Consider the following 14,714-nt stretch of genomic DNA (forward strand, 5'->3'; position numbering starts at 1 on the left):
GAGTGATTCCCCGCTCTCATATAATGAAGGATAGGTAAAATTGGTTATTCTAACAATGAAGCGTCGTGATTTTGTAGCAGGGGCCACCACGGAGGTGGTGTCTCTGAAGAAAGCGATGTCCAAGGCCGAAGACAAGGCGGCCTTGGAACGCATGGAGCGCGAAAAGCAAGATGCTAGAGTGGGCGAGGTACAGCAAGAGCTCCAGGAGCTCGGCAAGAAGTTCGAGTCCGTGGAGCATGAGCTTAAGGTGAACGAGGTCGAGCTTGCGAAGGCCCTTGCTAGTATAAAAGATGCCAAGGCCGAAGCCAAGAAGGCACAGCAGGAAATCCAGGAGGCTAAAAAGATAGCGGCGGGTAAGAAATTCTTTATGCAAAGCAAGCATGTGGAGGAGGCGTTTCTTTTACTTACCCGAATTCGGAGCTCTCCAGGGGCATTCGCAGATCTGCCATGCAGCGTATCAGATGCCATGGAGTTCTACCGTGCCAAGGAGGGGAGCACGACACAGAAGCTGTTCTGGTCCCAGTATGCTGGGGCCGAACATCCAACGCCTCTGAGTGACCAATTGAGCAGTTGGTTGAACTCCACAGGGCGGCCGAAGTGGCTATGAAAGATTTCATAGTCCGGATGTGGCCTGGTGAGCCCCTGCCCACTAGCTACTTCAGCCTGATCAAGCGGATGGTGAATGCCTGTCCGCGGCTTGAAGTTATCAAGCGATCTGTTTGCATTGAGGGTGCCCGCCGGGCCTTTGCTCGCGCGAAGGAGCATTGGGGCAAGCTGGATGCAGAGAAGCTGGGGAAGGACGAGCCGCCGGAGGGCAAGGCGCATCGCTGTCCCGAGAAATATTATGATGGCGTTATGAAGGGTGCTCGTCTCGTGGCCGATGAATGTACCAAGGACACAATCCTTGAGTAAATGTACCTCTATCATTGTTGTAATATAAAGACGAAGTTACTTGCGCTATGTAGCGCTGTTCGATTTAAAATATTACCTTCCGTGCGGCTATTTATAAAATTCTGAAAGTAGGCCAGTCATCGGCTTCCGCCCCCACGTAACTAGTACCGGGGTGTTCCTGGAAAAACCCAGATACTCTTTATCCAAATTTTTGGTCCCTTAAGGAGGTATCCGGCGCAGCGAACAAGGCAATCGGACTATGCAGCTTTATAACTTTCACTTAGCCATAGAAGTCTACAACTTTAAATTTCGACGAAGCCCCTAGAATTCGGAAGGCCGAATTGGGGCGCTATATACGCCTAAATCGGACGAAGCCGATTCCTCGCCTGAAGCGGAAAAATCTTTAAGGATTTTAAGACCTCTCGAACAGCGACCAGCTCTCGCCGCATCATGCCGGTCAGTTTTTGGATTTCTCTACTGAGGTGCTCGTCCGGAAGAACCAGGACACAATCGCAGTAGTTCTCCTTGCGCTACCTTAGCCGATATAACGGAACGCCAGGTACCGAAACAAGGGAGCCGGGCTAACCCAACTGTGGACCCAAGACATGATTCGGAGCTGATGCATATAATGCTATAAGTTCGGGGTGCCGCACTGTTGAAAGTGTTCAGACTTTGCTTGCCGTATTACGGGGTGCCATAAGAAGCCCCTGGCAAAAGAAACATACTGAAGTGTACGGATGCAATATTAAATACACATTTGTAAGAAAAAAATGCTCAAATAAGAATAATAGGCTGATGCTATATATGATCTCCCATTAATGAATAATACGTTTAAGCATATGTTTACAATGGGTACGTTTAAGCAGAAGTAAACATGACTATTTAACATGTCCTATCCAAGGGCAGGCGACATGTAGGTATATAAAACAGGTATAACGATCATGAATAGATTCCACCTGGGTATTTCCTTTTGTGCGCAAAGCCTGTTGCCTCCTTGGTTTTCTCTCCTGTGTAAGTCCGACAATCCGGCTCTTCCGAAGAGGCTGCCCTAAGGCAGTGTCCTGAAAGATAAAAGGGGAGGGTTATGAAAGTATGTTGCGGTGATACCACACTGTTGATTGAGTCACTGCTGTGCCTCCGCATGTGCCCATGGTATTTTGAGTGCGTAATTGTGTACGCATAGCACGAATGCTACTTTGATGGGGCTGGAGCGGAGGCCGGACTGCTAGTCGCGCTCTTGGCGTGCCTGGTGATCCTGTTGCGGGGTGCTCCGGACTCGCTTGACGGTGTTCGAGGTTGTTGTCGCCGGATTGGTCGTTTGTCGGAGGAGGCCGCATTGTACTTCCGCCGCGAGGGCTGCAGTATGCTCTTCTGTTCGGAGAGAGCGGTCCATGTTTCCGTTGACTGTTATGATCCCGTGCGGTCCTGGCATCTTGAGCTTGAGGTTTGCATAGTGTGATACTGCATTGAATCTAGCGAATGCGGTTCGTCCGAGCAGTGTGTGGTATCCACTACAGAAAGGGACGATACCAAAGATTAACTCTTTGCTTCGGAAGTTATCCGGAGATCCGAAGACCACTTCCAATGTTATGGAGCCCGTACAATGGGCCTCTACTCCAGGAATTACACCTTTAATGGTGGTTTTGGTGGGCTTGATCCTTGAAGGGTTGATGCCCATTTTGCACACTGTGTCCTGATAAAGCAGGTTCAGGCTGCTGCCGCCGTCCATAAGGACTCGTGTGAGGTGAAATCCATCGATGATTGGGTCTAGGACCAATGCGGCTGAGCTGCCATGACGGATGCTAGTAGGGTGATCCCTACGATCAAAGGTGATCGGACAAGCTGACCATGGGTTGTATTTGGGGGCGACTGGCTCCATCGCATAGACGTCTCGTAGTGATCGCTTCCGTTCCCGCTTGGGAATGTGAGTGGCGTAGATCATGTTGACCGTTTTCACCTAGGGGGGGGGGATTTCTTCTGTCCCCCCGTGTTCGGATGCCGGGGCTCTTCATCATCGTCGTTGTGCAGCCCCTTGTCCTTGTTTTCGGCGTTTATTTTACCGGCCTGTTTGAACACCCAGCAGTCTCTATTAGTGTGGTTGGCTGGCTTGTTTGGGGTGCCGTGAATTTGGCACGAGCATTCAAGTATGCGGTCCAGACTGGACGGTCCCTGATTGTTTCTTTTGAACGGCTTCTTCCGCTGACCGGATTTGGATCCGCTGAATCCGGCGTTGACTGCCGTGTCTTTGGTGTTGTCGCCGTTGTTCTGTCGCTTGTGTCTATTGCGCCGTGGCTTGCCATTATTGTCACGGACATCTAAAGTGCCAGAATGTGGCGTAGTGCTGCTGCGAGCCAACCAGCTGTCCTTGCCCGCGCAAAAGCGGGTCATTAGTGTTGTGAGAGCTTCCATGGACTTGGGTTTCTCCTGGCCGAGGTGTCGGGCGAGCCACTTGTCACGGATATTATGCTTAAAGGCCGCCAGGGCCTCGACGTCCGGACAGTCAATTATTTTGTTCTTTTTAGTTAGGAACCGAGTCCAGAATTTCCTGGCTGATTCTCCGGGCAGCTGAGTAATGTGGCTCAAGTCATCGGCGTCCGGTGGTCGCACATATGTGCCTTGGAAGTTGTCGAGGAATGCGTCTTCCAGGTTTTCCCAACTACCAATGGAATTTGCGGGCAAGATGTTTAGCCAGTGCCGGGCGGGTCCTTTGAGATTAAGGGGAAGATACTTGATGGCGTGTAGATCGTCTCTGCGGGCCATGTGAATGTGGAGAAGGAAATCTTCAATCCATACTGCAGGGTCTGTTGTGCCATCGTATGATTTGATGTTTCCGGGTTTGAACCCTTCTGGGAATTCATGATCTTTCACTTCATCGGTGAAGTAGAGGGGGTGTGCGGCGCCTCTGTGCCGGGCTATGTCACGACGCAGTCTGACTAAATCTGGTTGATTGTGTTCGGCCCGACCGGATTTACTGTTAGTGTATCCGGTATGACGGTCATCGTCATGTGCTGCAGCTCACCCCCGTGATCCGTAGATCGATCTTGGTTGTCCTGCGTTGTTTTCCAATCTGTCTCGCAGGTCCTGAGTATTGCCCCGGGCCATAGTAAACTGGCGCGGGGGTGCGGGCTGGTATTCGGGCTGATATGCCGTTTTATCCCGGCCACGAGGTGGCCGGTCGGCCGTGTGGTGCTCGAGTCCGTATTCCTCAGCTGCCAGGACTTTTGTCCATCTGTCTGTGAGCAGGTCTTGATCAGCTTGAAGCTGCTGCTGTTTCTTCTTCAGGCTCCTCGCAGTGGCCATAAGCCGGCGCTTGAAGCGCTCCTGCTCCACGGGGTCCTCAGGCACGCCGAACTCGTCGTCGCCGAGGCTAATCTCATCTTAGGAGGGGGGAATGTAGTTGTCCTCCTCCGTATACCCGTCCGTCGCCTGTTCGTCTAGGCTGTCCTGCCCATCTTCCTGCTCGGCCTGCTCGAAGGCGGGCTGATCGTGGTTGTATTCATCTTCGGCACCGTCCGGATTGTTCTCGTCTCTGGTGCCGGTATTACTATGGCGAGGCTTGGAGGGGTGCTGGCGACGCCCATGCTTTGCTTTCTTCTTGGAGGGGTTATCCTCCATTGCCTCATCGCCATTGGTTTCTTTTGGAGTGTCGACCATATATATGTCATATGAAGAGGTGGCTGTCCACCGGCCCGTGGGTGGTGGTTCCTGTTCTTCTCCTACATCGTCGTCCAAACCGTCGATGTCTTCAGAGTTGAAGTCAAGCACGTCAGTTAAATCATCGACCGTGGCTATGAAGTGGGTGGTGGGTGGGCAACAAATTCCTTTGTCGCTAGCTTCCCACTCGAGTTGGACATAGTTCGGCCGAGAGCCTCCCGACAAAGAGAGAGACTTTAATGAATTCAGCATGTCGCCAAAGGGTGAGTGCTGGAAGATATCGGCAGGGGTAAACTCCATTACCGGAGCCCAACCAGACTCGGCAGGCTCGGGAGCGCACGGACTGGAACCTACAACCGGATACGAGTCCGGGGGTCCGGAATCACATGCGTCCCTAGAGGTGAGGCCTGGGTTCGGCTCTACCGCCGATGAGTGTGCGGCCTGCGGGGAGGGGTCCATCCACCCATCCTTGGGCCACGTAGTCTGCACTGGATTTAGGTCCGGGGCTACCATAGGGGTGATATCCCGAGCACTGTCCGACAGCAGGTTAGGCCGTGCTCATCGTGACTGTCCGGCGCTCCTGGCACAGGCACGATTACGTCGAAGATCAAGTCTCCGCGGATATCGGCCGTGTAATTCAGGTTTCCGAACCTGACCTGGTGGCCAAGGGCATAGCTGTCAATCTGCTCTAGATGGCCAAGCGAATTGGCCCGCAGTGCGAAGCCGCCGAACACGAAGATCTGTCCGGGGGGAAAAGTCTCGCCCTGGACCGCGTTGTTGATGATTGAAGGCGCCATCAAGCCTTGCAGTGGCGACACAGAGGAACTCTCAATGAAAGCACCAATGTCGGTGTCAAAACCGGCGGATCTGGGGTAGGGGGTCCCGATATGTGCGTCTTAGGCTGATGGTAACAGGAAGCAAGGGACACAATGTTTACCCAGGTTCGGGCCCTCCCGATGGAGGTAAAACCCTACTTCCTGCTTGATTAATATTGATGATATGAGTAGTACAAGAGTAGATCTACCACGAGATCATAGAGGCTAAACCCTAGAAGCTAGCCTATGATGATTATGACTGTAATTGTGATCGGCCTTCTAAGGACCAACCTCTCCAGTTTATATAGACACCGGAGAGGGCTAGGGTTTACACGAAGTCGGTTACAAGGAAGGAAATACAATATCCTGATCGCCAAGCTTGTCTTCCACGCAAAGGAGAGTCGCATCCGGACACGGGATGGAGTCTTGAGTCTTGCATCTTCACGCTCCAATATTCCGGACGATGTATATAGCCTGGCTGTCCGGATACCCCCTAATCCAGGACTCCCTCAGCTACCGCCTAATTCCATTGGTTCATGGGCAGAGTTAAAGGTCCGGTTCATTCAGAACTTCAAAGATACAAGCAAGCAGCCCATGTCAATTGTAGATTTGACTAATTGCAAGCAATATGTGGGTGAGTCCATGACCCATTGGCTGCGCCGGGTCAAAGCCATAATACATTTGTCTGATAAGATGGATGCCGGCTCTACAGTCTTAATGTTGGAGAAAAATTTCTGTTTTACGCCCCTGAAGATGAAGCTGGGGCGGCTCAAGCATGATTGTAATGACATGTGCCAGCTAATGGCAGCTCTAGTAAAATATGCTGACTCTGATAGTACCAAGGATCCTGAGTCTGATGATGAGAAGACAGGGAAGGGAAAAAAGAACGGCAACGCCAAGGGTCCTCAGCATAACCCGGCAAATCAAGGAGGTAATAATAAACGTAAGGCTGCTGGTAGCTTGGAGTTTGTGGCTAACACCAATGCGCAGGGCAACAGTCAACGATGTAAGGGGAGACCACCTCCACGGTCCGTCGGGTCAAGCCCCACGCTTGAGAAGTTGCTAAATGAGCCCTGTCCGAGACACGACACCCCACAGAAACCGGCCACTCACCTATGGAAGGACTGTACGATCATGAAGGCTTTCAAGAATTTCAACATGTTCGACGGTAATCATGGGCCGCGCGGCGGCTTAGGTGGCGGCGGTTTTCATGGCCCGGGCGGCGGTTCAAATTCCAATTTTCAAAGCTCTCAGGGTAATCAAGGTGGTTATAATCAGCAATCTGGCCAGGGTGGTCAGCAACAGCAGCAAGGTGGATATCAGAGTAATCCGAAGCAGCTGAATAGTGGACAATATCATGTGTTTACCACCAGTTTGTGCAAACGGGGCCGGAAGCTTCATAAGAGGGTTGTGAACGCTGTTGAGCTGGCAGTTCCTCGTTATTTGAGATGGTTTGAGCAGCCTATTCTATGGAGTAGGGAAGATCACCCTCCCCGGGTTGACAATCCGGGTCACCTGGCCTTGGTGGTGGCACCTCAGGTTGGTGGATATAAATTCACCAAGGTGCTCATGGATGGAGGAAGTAGCATCAATATCCTCTATTATGAGACTTTTCATCGCTTGGGTTTGACTGATAAGAGTCTCAAGACTTCCAACATAGTTTTTCATGGAGTGGTCCTTTGTAAGTCGGCGTACCGAGTGGGTAAGATTGAGATGGAGGTAGCCTTTGGATATGAGCATGATTCTAGGGCTGAGAAGTTAACCTTTGAGGTGGTCAAAATCAAGAGCCCGTATCACGCCCTGTTTGGACGGCCGACTTATGCCAAGGTCATGGCACGGTTGTGTTATGTTTATTTGCAGCTCAAGATGTCGTGTCATAAGGGCACCATCACAGTGCATGGGAGTCGGAAGATAGCCTTGGAATGTGAGGAAGGCGATGCTGCTTACGCTGAATCTGTTTGTGCAACAGAGGAGTTGAAGTTCTACAAGCACAATGTTGACCCGGCGGACATGATGTCTTTGAAGAAGCCAACCATAGAGCATGAGCCGGTAATGAAGTTTAAGTCGGCCGATGACACCAAACTTGTTGATTTTGTTCCAGGTGACTCATCTAAGCAGTTCAATATCAGTGCCAATCTGGATCCTAAATAGGAAAGCGCGCTCATCGAGTTCATCCGTGAGAACTGGGACATCTTTGCATGGAAGCCTTCTGACATTCCGGGTGTACTGAGAGAGCTCGCTGAGCACACTCTCAATATTTATCCAAAATTTAAGCCGGTCAAGCAGTTTCTTTGGCGGTTGAATGAAGAGAGGTGTATGGCCATTGGTGAGGAAGTGGCCCGGCTCTTGGCGGCCGGGTTCATTATTGAAGTTTTTCATCCAGAGTGGTTGGCTAACCTGGTGCAGGTGCTTAAGAAGAATGGCACTTGGCGTATGTGTGTGGATTACACGGATTTAAACACGGCTTGTCTGGCTGATCCCTTCGCTCTCCCTCGTATTGATCAAATCATTGATGCTATGGAAGGTTGTGAGCGTTTGAGCTTTTTGGATGCTTATTCTGGTTACCATCAGATCAAGATGGCAGTTAAGGACTAATAGAAGACGACTTTTATTGCTCCATTTGTAGCCTTCTGCTATGTGTCTATGCCCTTTGGGCTTAAGAGTGCCCAGGCGACTTATCAACGATGTGTGCATAACTGTCTTCACAATCATATTGGGCGTAATGTTCATGCTTATGTGGACGACATTGTGGTAAAGTCCAGAGAGAAGGAGACTTCGATAGATGATTTGAAGGAAACCTTTGATAATCTCCGGGTCTACAAGATGATGCTTAACCCGGCCAAGTGTGTTTTTGGTGTGCCTGCAGGCAAGCTTTTGGGTTTTCTGGGTTCTAACAGAGGCATTGAGGCTAACCCAGAGAAGATCAAGGCAATCACTTCTTTGGCTAAACCGGCGTGTATCAATGATGTTCAGCATTTGGCGGGTTGTATTGCTGCTTTAAGCTGGTTCAGAAGCCAGTTAGGTGACAAGGCCATACCGCTGTATCAGATGATGAAGAAGAGAGACAACTTTGTCTAGAGTGATGCTGCTAGCGCTGCCTTTGAAGATTTGAAGAGACAGCTAGCTGAGCCGCTAGTCCTTGCTGCTCCCATTGATAAGGAGCCATTATTGTTATATGTGGCTGCTAACACATGTGCCGCCAGTGTAGCCATTGTGGTAGAACGCAAGGAGGCTGACAAGGAGCATCCGATTCAACGGCCGGTTTATTACATCAGTGAGGTGCTTATTGAATCCAAGCAAAGGTATCCACATTGGCAGAAGCTCGTTTATGGGGTATTAATGGCAAGCCAGAAGCTTAAGCAATATTTTCTGGGTCATCCCATCACTGTGGTCAGTTCTGCTCCTTTAGGAGATATCATCCAAAACAGAGAGGCCACAGGACGAGTCGCCAAGTGGGCCATTGAAATTGGGCATCATGGTTTAAAGTATGTGCTACGCACTGCTATCAAGTCTCAAGCACTGGGGGACTTCATCAACGATTGGATAGAACTGCAGATGCTTGAAGAGAAGCCAGACAACACATATTGGACTATTCACTTTGATGGGTCCAGGCAATTGGAGGGCTCGGGGGCTGGAGTTGTTTTAGCTTCCCCTCGAGGTGACAAGTTTTGTTATGTGCTACGGTTGATGTTTCCTTGTACTAACAATGCAGCTGAGTATGAAGCCTTGCTCCATGGTCTTTGGATGGCTAAGGAGATGAGTTTAAGCTGGGTAAGGTGCTTTGGTGACTCAGATTTGGTGGCTCAACAAGTCTCAGGCAAGTGGGAATCCAAGGATCCTCTCATGGCAACATATCACCGTGAAGTTGATGCCATTGCTGGACATTTCAAGGGTTACCAAGTGGAGCGTTGATCATAGAAGGAACGAGGCGACTGATGCTTTAAGCCGCCTGGGATCTTAGCGTTAGCCGGTGTCGCCTAACACTTTCTTGGATATTCTACATAACCCTTCTGTCAAGTTACCTACAGAGGAAGACTTGGTTGTTCCTGACCCGGAAGCACAATTGGTGGCGGCTCTTCATGTCATCCCAGATTGGACAGTTCCATACTTGGCTTACATGACCCGGGGCGAGTTGCCTGAGGATGAAACCTTGGCCAGGAAGATAACCCGGCGGTCTAAGTCAATGAAAATTGCGAATGGTGAGTTACATCATTGAAGTGTCACTGGGGCATTTCAGCGTTGTGTTGCTCCCGAGGAAGGTAAAGAAATTCTTCATGAGATTCATGAAGGAGATTGTGGCCATCATGCCGGGTCAAAGTCCCTTGTGGCCAAGGCTTTCCTTCATGGATTTTATTGGCTGACGGCTCTCGCTAATGTGGAGGATCTGGTCAGTAAATGTGACGTTTTTCAGAAGTTCTCGAGACGTGCTCACGTGCCGGCTCAAGAGTTGAGGATGATTCCAATTACTTAGCCGTTTGCAGTCTGGGGGCTTGACATGGTTGGGCCTTTCAAAAGGTCCAAAGATAAAAAGACCCACCTCTTGGTGGCGGTTGACAAGTTCACAAAGTGGGTTGAGGCAGAGCCAGTTGGTAAGTGTGACGCAGCCACGACAGTTCAATTCATGAAGAAGGTGATATTTCGCTTCGGCTTTCTACACAACATTATAACTGACAACGGTACTAATCTGTCTAAAGGCGCCATGGAATAGTTTTGTCAATGTGAGCATATTCGGCTTGATGTTTCATCAGTGGCTCATCCCCAATCCAATGGTCAAGCTGAAAGAGCCAATCAAGAAATCTTGAAAGGCATCAAACCCCGGCTGTTGGTCCCTTTGCAACGGACGCCGGGTTGTTGGATTGAGGAGTTACCCTCTGTGATATGGAGCATCAATACTACCCCCAACAGTTTTACGAGTTACACACCTTTCTTCATGGTCTACGGAGCAGGGGCGGTTTTACCTAGTCACATCCGGCATGACTCGCCCCGTGTGGCGGCTTACGTTGAAGCTGATAACGAACAATCTTGTCAGGATGCACTTGACCTGTTAGATGAAAAGCGTGACCTGGCAGCAGCCTGCTTGGCGATTTACCAACAGGACCTGTGCCGTTGTCACAGCCGCCGGGTTAAGTCCGGAACCTTTCAGGAAGGTAACTTGGTGCTTCGGCTCATCTAGGATCAAACTGATGCACACAAGTTATCGCCACCTTGGGAAGGGCCCTTTGTGGTCAGCAAGAACTTAAACGACGGGTCATACTACCTTATCGATGTTCGAGAGCACAAAGACTCACGTAAGTCAGAGGAGGAGACCCGTCGGCCGTGGAATATCGCTCATCTATGGCCTTACTACACATGAGCCACCAGCTCTCATGATGTACATATTTTGACGATGTATATATTATGATAAGTACTAAAGAAGGACCTCTGCCCTTTTCATCCTCAAAGATCATATGTCTTCATCATTGTCATTTCAAATGACCAATTGGGGGCTGATCATATTCAAATCTAGCTTAACCCTCTTGGTCCGGCTCATGATTGTATTCGAATCTAGCCGTTAAACCTCATGATCATTAGGGGGCTTCCTGTTCAAACATAGGTCGTATTCGAACCAAAGAGAACATAGCTGTCGGTACCCTCTTGATCGGCACAATGCTAAGCTCACTAGGGGGCTTTTTGATCGTATTCGAATCATATCTTAACCCCTTTTGGGTCTGACATTGATCGTATTCGAATCAGAGTCGTTAAAAACTCCCAAGGTTATTAGGGGGCTTTGTGTTCAAAGATAGGTCGTATTCGAACCAAAAGATACCCTCTTGATCGGTGCAACGCCAAAGCCACTGGGGGCTACATGATCGTATTCGAATCCTAGCTTAACCCCTTTGGAACGGTTTACTGATCGTATTCGAATCAGAAGCCTTGATTTTATCTTTTTATTTGGTTTAAGTTTTTTGGAAACAATTTTTGGATTTTGTCTTGAGACTTTCTTGTTCAGATCTAAGTTTAAGTGTGGTGTAAATTTAACCTGGCTTGGCTTTGGATGATAAGTCGCCAGCGTATGATAATCATCATACATTTGGAAGTTTTGGTTTCTAAGGATTGGGTGATCACCCTTACTGTTCATGTTACATAAACCGGCAGTGCAAACTCAAAATCACAGGTATGATATTATAATTGTGTCTCCTAGCTATAATTCATAATAGGCTTATCTGTGACTCCTTTTTCCATATTAATGGTTATATATAAAGATACTATGACCCGCCCTGTGATAAGCCGCCAAGGGTTCTTGTGATCTCTCTGTGTGCAGGATAGTTCAAAGGCTTTCTTCGGAATAAGGAAATAGCTAATAAGTATAATATGGGTGAATACAAGATGGCGGATTAACAGTGTTGAGCACCCAAACATGCACGATGGCACGGCAAAACAAAGTTATTTCTACCCTATCACATGACTCCCCGAGTCTAAATGATTAAAATTATTTTTTCAGCAGACCACAGATATGAACCGCCCAACGGATCAATTTTCTTGTTGACCTGAAGCTTCCGGGTCAGCCCTCTCCGCTTCTTCACCCTGTTCCCTGTCTTGGAAGGTTGATGATGACCAGTCAATGCCATTCAAAGCTTCAAATTTAGCTTCATCATCAATTAGTCTGGCCTGGTCAACTTTAGGGGCAAAGGTATGCTTACGGATTGGTGGAATCAGGTTGGTCACTTTATAATGTGGTGTTGGAACCCTCTGGTTCTCCGCATCATTAAGATAAGGATCCATTGAGATATTTTGGACAAAACATGCACTAATGGCAGATGACGTCACGGCAGGTTACCACAAATCCGAAGGATGACATCACGGTGGGTTACAAAAAATTTATAAGCAAAGAGCCAAAGATTTTTCTTAAGTGTTGAAGATTGGCATGAACCAGTTCAAATCAATCTGGGGCCTAATGTTGGGGATATAACTATTAGGTATGACCCGCCCAGGAGGGGCCGGGTTATACCTATGAGTACTCTTGAAGCCTAAGACAAAGCTTGAAGATGCCGGTTCAGTTAAGGGCCCAAAGCCCAGAGGCGACTTAAGGCCCGTAGAGATAAACTGCCATATGTACATAACTTGTATTATAAGGCAAGAATAGTTAGAGACCGAGCCGAACATTGTTTATGAGCCGGTCGGGACTCTGTGAGCCGCTGGGCGTCGACCTCTGTATATAAAGGGACGACCAGACGATGGTTCAAGGCAAGTAAGATCAGATCGAGAGCTATGTCAAGCGATTTCGCTCCCTGGTAATCGAGACATAAGCAATCCCACTCAAAACTGGATCATAGGCTTTTACCTTCACCGTAAGGGGCCGAACCAGTATAAACCCTATGTCCTTTGTCTCGATTAACCCCTTTAAGCTTCCTAGCTGCGATGGCTCCACTACTAAGTCCTTTCACTAGGACATATGACGTGACAATTCCAAGACACTCGGGGTTGAGGGTTTGTATCAGTAGCTATGTGTTTAATCTCTCTCTCTCTCTCTCTCTCTCTTGTGTTCTTGAGATGGCACGATCTTGATGTATCACGGGCTTTGTTAATATAGTTGGATCATATGGTGTTTCTCCTTGTCTATCTTGTTGTGATGAATTGAGTTTCCCCTTTGAGGTTTCGTTCTTATCAGATTGAATACTTTTATGGATTTGAGAACACTTGATGTATGTCTTGCTATGAATACTCGTGGTGACAATGGGGTGTCATATTGATTCACTTGATATGTGTTTTAGCACTCAACTCGCGGATTCCCGAGGTGACATTGGGGTATTCTATGCATAGGATTTGATGCACGTTCTCGTCTTTGTTTCTTCGATAGAAATCTTGGGGAACTCTTTGAGGTTCTTTGTGTTGGATTGAGTATTATGAATCTGAATTTTTTTGGTGTTATTTTATTACGAACTCTTGATAGATCGATCGGAAAGAATAACTTGTGTTATTTTAGTATGAACTCTTGATAGATCGATCGGACAGAATAACCTGGTGTTATTTTAGTATGAACTCTTGGATAGATCAATCGGAAAGAGTAGCTAGAAACAATTTCTTCTTATGTTCTCCGCTAGATAAGAAATTTGGAGTGATTCTTCCTTGCACATTGAGGGATGGTTATATGATCCAATTATATTAGCATTGTTGAGAGCTTGCACTAGCGAAAGTACGGGCCCAAGGCCTCATTTTCAAGCATTGCAATACCGTTTGTGCTCACTTTTGTTACTTGCTTCCTTGCTGTTTTTTATTGTTCCTATTACAAAATCAATATCTACTATCACTACTACACTTGTATCACCATTTCTTCACCAAACTAATCACTACAAAAAATAGACTTCCATGATGATACGTGTTTGTCATAGTAGGTCACATTTTCGGTCATGCATGTACATCCATGACAATTTAATGACAGAATTAAGATAGTCATATCTGTGCTATCGTACAAGTGTTCCATGACAATGCTGAAATTGTCATCATGGAAGTGTCCACTTCCATGACGATAAATACAACATCATGGAAGTATTTTCATCAAGGGAAACCAACACGTGGCTTCCACCGTAACGGGTCGTTGTTAAGCTATCGGGTTCCGGTTAGCATCCAATAACCCGCTAACAGCCTAGACCAATGAGGATTTTCCATGTGTAAAATTCTCATTGGCCACAGGAACCACGTGTCAGCTCGTCATTGGGTCAGAGAGGCGCCTATGATATGTCGACACGTGCGACGGCCCAACACTGGACCATTTAGCTTGCAAAGGCCGATCCGTTTGACTTGGTCAAATGCTAGTGGGCCGGCCCATGAAAAGCATGTTAATGGTATGTTCGCATATAGCCCATTTTACAGTCCGGTAGCTCACGACCCGTTACGATGTTCCCGAAATCGGCCCAACAGCGTCATGTGAGCTATCTAGTATAATACCAGTCCATTTCATTTTTGGCCCATGTATGGCCCATGATGTCTTTTGGCCCATATGAGGCCTTTTGTATCTTTGGGCCCTTTAGTGGCCCGCGGTGACTCTAGCCCATAATAAACAGTAAATTTCTTTATAAACATAAATGGCCCATGATTCACATGGGGCGTTTCCAACCCGTGTTAGCTTTCGGCCTATTGATGGGCCATACATTCTTGGGCTCCTTTCCGGCCATCGATTACTTCTGCCTTGTTATTGGCATGTTCCCCTAATGGGCTAGATTCAGCCCGTGGTTAGAATCGGCCCGTTTGTGGCTTGTTAACCCACTGTGCCGTTTCCAGCTTGTCATGTATTCTGGCCCATTAACGGCCTATTATGCCTGTGACAGAATTAAGCCTTTGTTGTCTTCCGGCCTGTTAGTGGCCCGTTACTGTGCT

This window comes from Triticum aestivum, chromosome 6B (assembly GCF_018294505.1).
Source record: "Triticum aestivum cultivar Chinese Spring chromosome 6B, IWGSC CS RefSeq v2.1, whole genome shotgun sequence".
In the NCBI taxonomy this organism is placed as follows: domain Eukaryota; kingdom Viridiplantae; phylum Streptophyta; class Magnoliopsida; order Poales; family Poaceae; genus Triticum; species Triticum aestivum.